The sequence below is a fragment of the Pleurodeles waltl genome, chromosome 6 (genome assembly GCF_031143425.1).
Source record: "Pleurodeles waltl isolate 20211129_DDA chromosome 6, aPleWal1.hap1.20221129, whole genome shotgun sequence".
In the NCBI taxonomy this organism is placed as follows: Eukaryota; Metazoa; Chordata; class Amphibia; order Caudata; family Salamandridae; genus Pleurodeles; species Pleurodeles waltl.
Genome location: NC_090445.1, coordinates 454,401,120 through 454,408,608, shown reverse-complemented (window position 1 = coordinate 454,408,608; position 7,489 = coordinate 454,401,120).

The window sequence follows — 7,489 nt, the reverse complement described above, 5'->3', positions numbered from 1 at the left end:
GGAGATTACTTCCTACATAAATATCACACTCTTGGTCCCCAGGAATACAACCCCAGGTGCTGATCCACACAGGCTGGTGTCACTACAAGGGGCTAATGAAGATTACGGCATGAATGTGTCACGGCAAAAAGTGACATAAAGAATACACCACAAAGAAGGAACCAAAAAAGCACAACAATTTTAAATTATCATTGACGTGAAAAGGAAAAAATGTATTATAAGCCAAAAAGGTAAGACTTTGGTTGAGTTGGGAATAAGCACCAGGGTAATATTCAGATTCAGTACTATCAGATTTAAGGTAAGAGAGAAGAATCAGGATGCAGATAAAGTTAACAAGTAGCAAAAGAGCAGCAAAGGAGGTTAATGGTATGTAATAGGATAAAGTAAAAGTTAGGAGAGGATAAAGTTAGGCCTAGTCTAAGGGTTGGGGTAAAAAAAACAGAAATACAAGTGGTAGGGTAAATTTAAGACTTTAGGGTAGTATGAGGATCATTATTTAAGGCTAGCTCTAAGGTGGAATATTGTAAGGTATTTGCTGTGAAAGTAAATTTGGATTCTTTGTAAAGACACTTGTCATGAACTTTACAGCATGACATAAATCCAACAAGGCAGGCAAGGCTATCACCTAATGAGTGGCAACAGGCCCTACACAACAGCAATATCTGGATAGCATTTTGTAGATTAGTACTACAACCACTAGTTTGGGTGGATGATTTACTCATGCATGCTGTGGACTACACTGGTATATACGTTGGTGAATGCTGGCTGATGGGGTGGAGGAATAGAGGGCATATAATGACACTGGCTACTGGGGCATTTAATTGGCTGTTTGGGGCTCTGGTCATGACCAGTGTATTATTTGGATGGTGATTACTGTACAGCAGTGATAGGTGAATAGTATGCAGTAGTGTCTATTGGCACTTGTTGTTCGCTGCTGCCTTGTGGTGGGGATTTACACCCAATTAAAATTACCAATATTTTCTATGTTTTGGGCACAAATCCCTTAGCAATATTGCTCTAAAATGCATTTCTTTTTGTTGAGACACGATTAGAGATGCTTATAATTCTCACATTTGTATTAAATCCAAATGTACGTTTTCACTACTAAGAGCGTTAAACTTGAGACATATGCACCACTTGACAGGTGTCTGAGGCACTTACTCTACTGAGAGGGACTCTGGCCACGCCTTTGGTGGGCATAGGGGTGCATTCCTCTGAGGGCAGTATTCATAAACCTAAGCTTCCAGGTGTGAAGGCAATGCATGGCATGGTAGAGAAAATGGTTAGGCACCATTTAGCAAGAGAGTCTTCATTTGGTTGCGACAGAGGCAGTGTTGTGTAGCCATTTTAGCTATAGTTTTATACACAATATTTTCGCAAACTAGGCCTGCCGCTGTGCACTTAAACCTAGATTTGTTTATTCTAGCTTCGTTAAGCTGGTGCCTATGACTGACCCACTCCAGTACCAGCCATATTATTAAAGCGGTCTGCTGCAGTCAGATGACCTAAGATTACAGCAGGATGCTTACAAACCTATGGAGCAAGCCATAAGAGATCAAACTAATTACTGTAAAGTCACGTTCTTCCTGCTGGGGGAAAGTCTCAATTATACAGGCTGGATTCATTAGAGAATCTCTTTTGGCTGAAGCATCAGTACTCATTGTGCGCATCTCCAGAAACCTTTAGATACCCATCTTTAAAATTAACTTATGGGTCTGTGAACTGGTACCTTGACATTTGTGTAGGCCGGGTCTTCGCTGGTGACACTCGGCAGGTGATCTTTGTACTGACTAGAGAGAATTTTATCTTCCAGACTGTCTCTGTAGATTATAAGGGTGACTGATAGCAGGGAGGGCTAATCTTACTTCTAGTATCATGGTTTTCAATTGAGGATCCAGAACCAACCATACAGAAAAATAATTCCACTGGAAGGCTTCTATCCAGTTTTTTTGCAGCAAGTTATGATACGCAGTATTTATAGAGCACTAGACTCAGTAGTGGGAGTGGAAAATTACAGGGTGCTGGTGGACACATCATGTCCACTATAGTGAAGGTGGTGTGTTTAATGTTAGTCTTTCACTGTGGTGGTCTTCCAAGTGTAGAAGTTGGTATTGGCAACCATCTGGTCCGAGTGCCATAGGACTGCGTGTCAGGGATCAAACACTAATTGAGGGTGTAATGGATACACAAACATTCATTAAAACAGAAAGAGTGGAGAGCACGTACAGAGGACACAAACCCATGAAAGGAAGGAGTGTCACATATCCCAACTACTGGCAGTGTACTGGTATTAAACAAAATAACTAATGCAGGTGACGTGCTGCTGATATATGGGCACAAACATGACTACCGCATGGACTTGGACTGCATACATTATTAAAGGAAGAGGGCTGATTCAGGCCCTCTGCGCCTAAGGCAGATGACTCGGGTCACCTCTCATAGGTGGGACCTGGAACCTCATGCCGAAACAGTGTGGGAATAGGAGTTAATGCCTTGAAAAAATAAATTATGGGCTGAGGTTAACCAAATGAAGTAGCATCTCACAAAAACAGTGTCTTCTGGTCAACAGTGATGGTGAACATCCGTAAAAGTACCTTGGGATGAACATTCACAGCAGATGAACTACAGCCTGAAGCCATTACAGGGATACAGCTTTCTGGCCAGGGATGGACGTCTGGCCATCCTCCCTACTGGCGTTTCATCGAAAATGTGTGAACTCCACTACAAGAATAATCTTTCACCCGCCACAAGTCATATTATGGCTCACGCCCTGGATTCACCCATGTTGGAGAAAGTTCTATTTGTGGTGCACAGGGCAAATAATGCTTGGGGACAGGATACTGTTCACAGGGTGCAGGACACATTTTTGGGCTGCACGGCAAAGTTTACGTTGTACAAAACAGGGTATGAACCACAGTGCACCAAGGAACAGGGCACATGGTGGTGTCAGTTAATACATTGATAAAGTATTAGAACCTATGGGTAGGCAAACAGCTGAACAGAGACATGCTTTCACTTCGCCCTGATATTCAATCAATCCTGGAGTGGGCTGGGAGGACAGGAAGTTCTTCTGTAATATCAGTCTGTAAATAGCAGCTCCATGTTGGTTTTGGAGGAAGCAGGAAACAGTGGACCTACACTGGATTGACCAGTGTATTTGTATTCTGTGTAGGACTCATCAACATACATTTTTTATTTCTAAGTTCACTGGCTATTAAATTGATTTTTGTGTCCTAATGTATTTCATGTACATTGAAAATTTGTCACAGCATGAGCATTTAGAATAAATAAAAACGGAAAAAGTCAAAACAACCTGTGACCAGATGTCTCAAGTCTCAGTTCCTGAAAGTAATACATGAAGCTACACACCCAGTAGCACAAACCCTGAGCTATAAAATGATAATATGGGGTTAGAAATCGAAGGTAGCCTACTGAGCACGAAAGGAGAGCAGTGTTGTGAGGATGCAACATAAAGAAGGAGGAAATCTGGTTAAGACAAACACAAAATATGTGTAGGAATGACCACAAGCAAGTATAAAACGTTAACAATTGGTTTAAAGATTATATACAGAATATATATTTATGTGCCACGTACATAGTCATTAAACAATTATGTGATCTGCAAGAACACAATAGAAGCCTGCAACACTTAAGTAGGAACAAGAGGACATAATCACTGCAGGAACAAAGGGATCAGATATGGGCATGTTTGTTGTGAGGATTATTTGGTTGATTCAGATATGTCAATACCAAACCTCGTGCCTCTGCTTGGGGTAAGATCCACTAGACATATGCAACCCATTCCAACCAGGTGTTGGCTAGGTTCAGTTGTGTTCAAGCAGCAGGAAACTGATGTGACACCTTGCTAAAGAGCTTTATCTTGGGAGAAGTGGGGAAACAGTTTAGTAAACAAAGACAATATGAGGGGAAAACAGATGAGAGATGTTTGAGAATTTAGAGATGATAGCCCAAAACTTGTCTCAAAAAAGGATGATGGTGGCACATGTGAAGATGATGGCCACCTCCACTTTGCTTAACTGGTAGAGTTCCTACACTGTTGTCACTCCTGGGAGAAGTCTTTGGGGGGTCCTGTAAGGATCTGCGAACACAAAGTAATGATTCTGCACTACACATAGCAGGGATAAACACTAATGCAAAGACATTTCCTCCCCACTTTACTTATCGGGACCAGCGGTTATATCTACAGACCACTCAGATAGAAGCAGTTACCACCTAAAGTATATTTTGTGAACTTGTGAGGCAAGATCGCCAACAAGATGGAGCTCCGTGATTTTACACAGAATTTCACTCAATGATTTCTGAGAGACTGACTGTAGAGAGGAGCTGGCAGATATGATGGAAAACCTCAGGACCCGTGAAAGGATGGCATTCACCATTAATGGTGATCTATGCATTATTCTCCTTTCTATCACCCATCATGGCTCTGGATCAGGTTCCTCCATACCATCTGGCTCGTGGTACAGAATGCCTGAAATGTGCCAGAGGTATATTTCATAAGATTCAGGTACGACGGAGGGCAAGAATTTTATAATCTGTAACACAGCTCCCTTCATGTCAAACTGGGGACAGAAGGAACTGATGCAATTTGTTTTGGGTACTATGTTTAACAAGACTACAGGATCAATCAGGCTTTTCTCCACTTCATGTCATTACAGAAACCAAATAATGTGGTTACACGTAACAGCCAATAAACACAAATGAAATGAGAATGATTCATGGCCATGACAACATATCCTCATAAGTTAGGGATGTTTAGTATAGTGGAAGCAGGGATGGAAAAGTCAGCAGATAGAAAATATAAGGAGCAATTGTCATCTTACCTGCTTCTCTGTCACTCCTCCACAGCACAGACAAAGTGGAGGCAATCTGCATAATGTCACTTCAGAACCTAACTTTATTGGTGTTCAGGTATTTAATTTCATGGGTATCTTTTATGAGAAAGAACTTAAGATACATAAGTAGGACCCTTTAAATAGGAGTCCCCACCAAGACTTGAGGACAACAAAATAAGTTGTGGGACGTACAAGGATTACTCACATTCTCCATGATTCACACAATAACCAATATCGTCTTGCAATTTTCTATACTGGTTAAAAAAATGGCTAAGATGTTAGAGTCAGGAAAGCCAACATACAATAAGCTATAGTGACACGGAGAGCTCCCATTGAAGATTCTGATGTGCTATTTCTATTCGAAAACCAGGCATGTACAATTTGCACACAGTTTGTCAATGAGAATGCAATGTAACCTATTTGCTAATGCATCCTTTACTTACCGATAATGGCATTACTTCTAGTCCTACTACCTCGCCTTCCTTCTTAACCAATGAGGCTCCCTTGACACCAGTAGACCCCTCACTCCTCTAAGTAAAAACAACCCCACCTCCTCCTCATCCTGTACATAAACAAGCCAACCAAGACACTCAGTTGTTCCGAACTGGGAGGGACCTTAAAGGAAGGCAAAGAAGTAGGACTAGGAGTAATGCCATTATCGATAAGTAATGGACATATTACCTCCCATACCTCCCTCGCCTTCCTTCGTAACCAATGAGACATAGCAAGTAAAACCGAAATGCGCAACTGAGTCAAAAACACCCAAGTGAAAGAGTGCCCAAAAGATACACAGAAATACCCTTATACCCCGTAGAGGACAAAACTCTGCAACCCAAAACACAATCCGAACGTTCCCACTCAGTAATCTGAAATGGGATGAACAAAGTGGAAGGGGTAGCCCAAGACGCAGCCCAACATATCCCCACCACCGAGGTCCCCTGCAAGTAAGCCACCATAGTGGCCACTTGAAAACAAGGATGAAAAGCCAAGAGTATCTAATCAACTCGAAAAAGGGGCACAAATGGAGGACAAGGCAAGCCCACCAACTGCAAATTTCAACCAGAGAAAGAGCGCATTGTTCCAGGAAACAAAGGCAACAACCCTGGGAAAAACCTAAGCAGCAGTCCAACCACATCATCATGAAAACACCAGGAACCACAAAACACCTGAATCACGGCCCAGTGAACCCTCAAAGTAGCAAGTGACAGACCCATGTTAGACACATCCTTAAAGAACTGCAAAGTCAGAAAAAGAATGGCCAAAGTAGATCCACTGGCCTCCCGAACCCTAGACCTAAAACACCATGCAATGTCAGGCAGATGGCGACAGCGGAAAAGACATCCCCGAAGCCTGGAAAGGCAGAGCCAACCAAACAGTGACCCTTAGACCAGCAAAAGTGCACCTTCCAATGACCACGCCGCCAAGTGTAAGTACCCGAACAATCCCAGAGCAAGAGCTGGAGAGAAGAAGAGACGGGACAACCAGAAAAGCCCATTCCAGACTGCACCCCAACAATGCCAGAAGAGGGAACAAAGTTGCCCGGGGCCTCCATGGAGCAACCATAAACCCCAAACCCCCACAGTTCTGCCCCACACCAGAAATGCACTGAACAACTTGAAAGGCGGAAAAGCATACATCAGAACCCAAGGCCAACGACAAGGCACACTGCCCATCATCCAAGCCTGAGGAAAACTTCCTCTTGGAATCATTTATCATTTGCAGGAGAAGCAAGCAGGTCTAACACTGAAACATCACACCTCTTAAAAAACATATTGAACAGGCCAGGATCCAGGGAGAAATACTTGGAGGGCAGAAAAGCCCTGCTTAAAAGACCTGCCCAAAAACATTCACTGCCCTTCGAAAGCACACAGCAATCAGAGACAGAACCGAGTCCAAAGCCAAGACGAAAAGGTTCAGCACAAACACCTCTAGGGACTTGGACCTGGAACCGCGGGGCCAGAGGACGAAAGACTTTGTCACCAGACCGTCCGTCCAAACAGCATTACTGAACCCTTCAGACCTGCCTGCAAATGAACCAGAGCCCGCAGAACAGTCACAGCCACCAGGTCGAAGACCTCAGAGAGCCTTAAAGAGCCCAGAACCCCAGGACCTGCAGTGAGTCCAGCCACAGCCAATCCTGAAGAGATTGGTGTCCGTCGACACCACCCCCAGAGCTGGAGGAGAAAGAGAAATCCCATTCACTATACTATTCCCTACCAGCCATCACAACAGAACCCCGCGGACTGGAGCAGACATCCAGAAATGGACCAGAAGGGAGTGAGCCCCTGGCCACCACAGGGACAGAGTGCAATAAATCATTATGTGCACGCAAAACGTGGCCCAAGGTACCAGAAATACAGGCAAGGCCAAGAGAGCCCCACGCCAACTATCACTCCAGTGAGTACGAAAAGGGGCCCCAAAGAACACCATATCCAGTGACAAGAGCAATGAAGACAATCAAGTCATCAAAAATCCAAGCCCCGCAGGACCGGCAACACCCTTTCCACAGGAACCACCAACAGGGACTCACTAAGGGAGTGCACCAACAGACTGGTGAAACAGAGAACAACGAACACCCCCCTTCACATAAGGAAAAGCCAGAACCATCATAAATTCATGGGTGATGACTTGAGTCC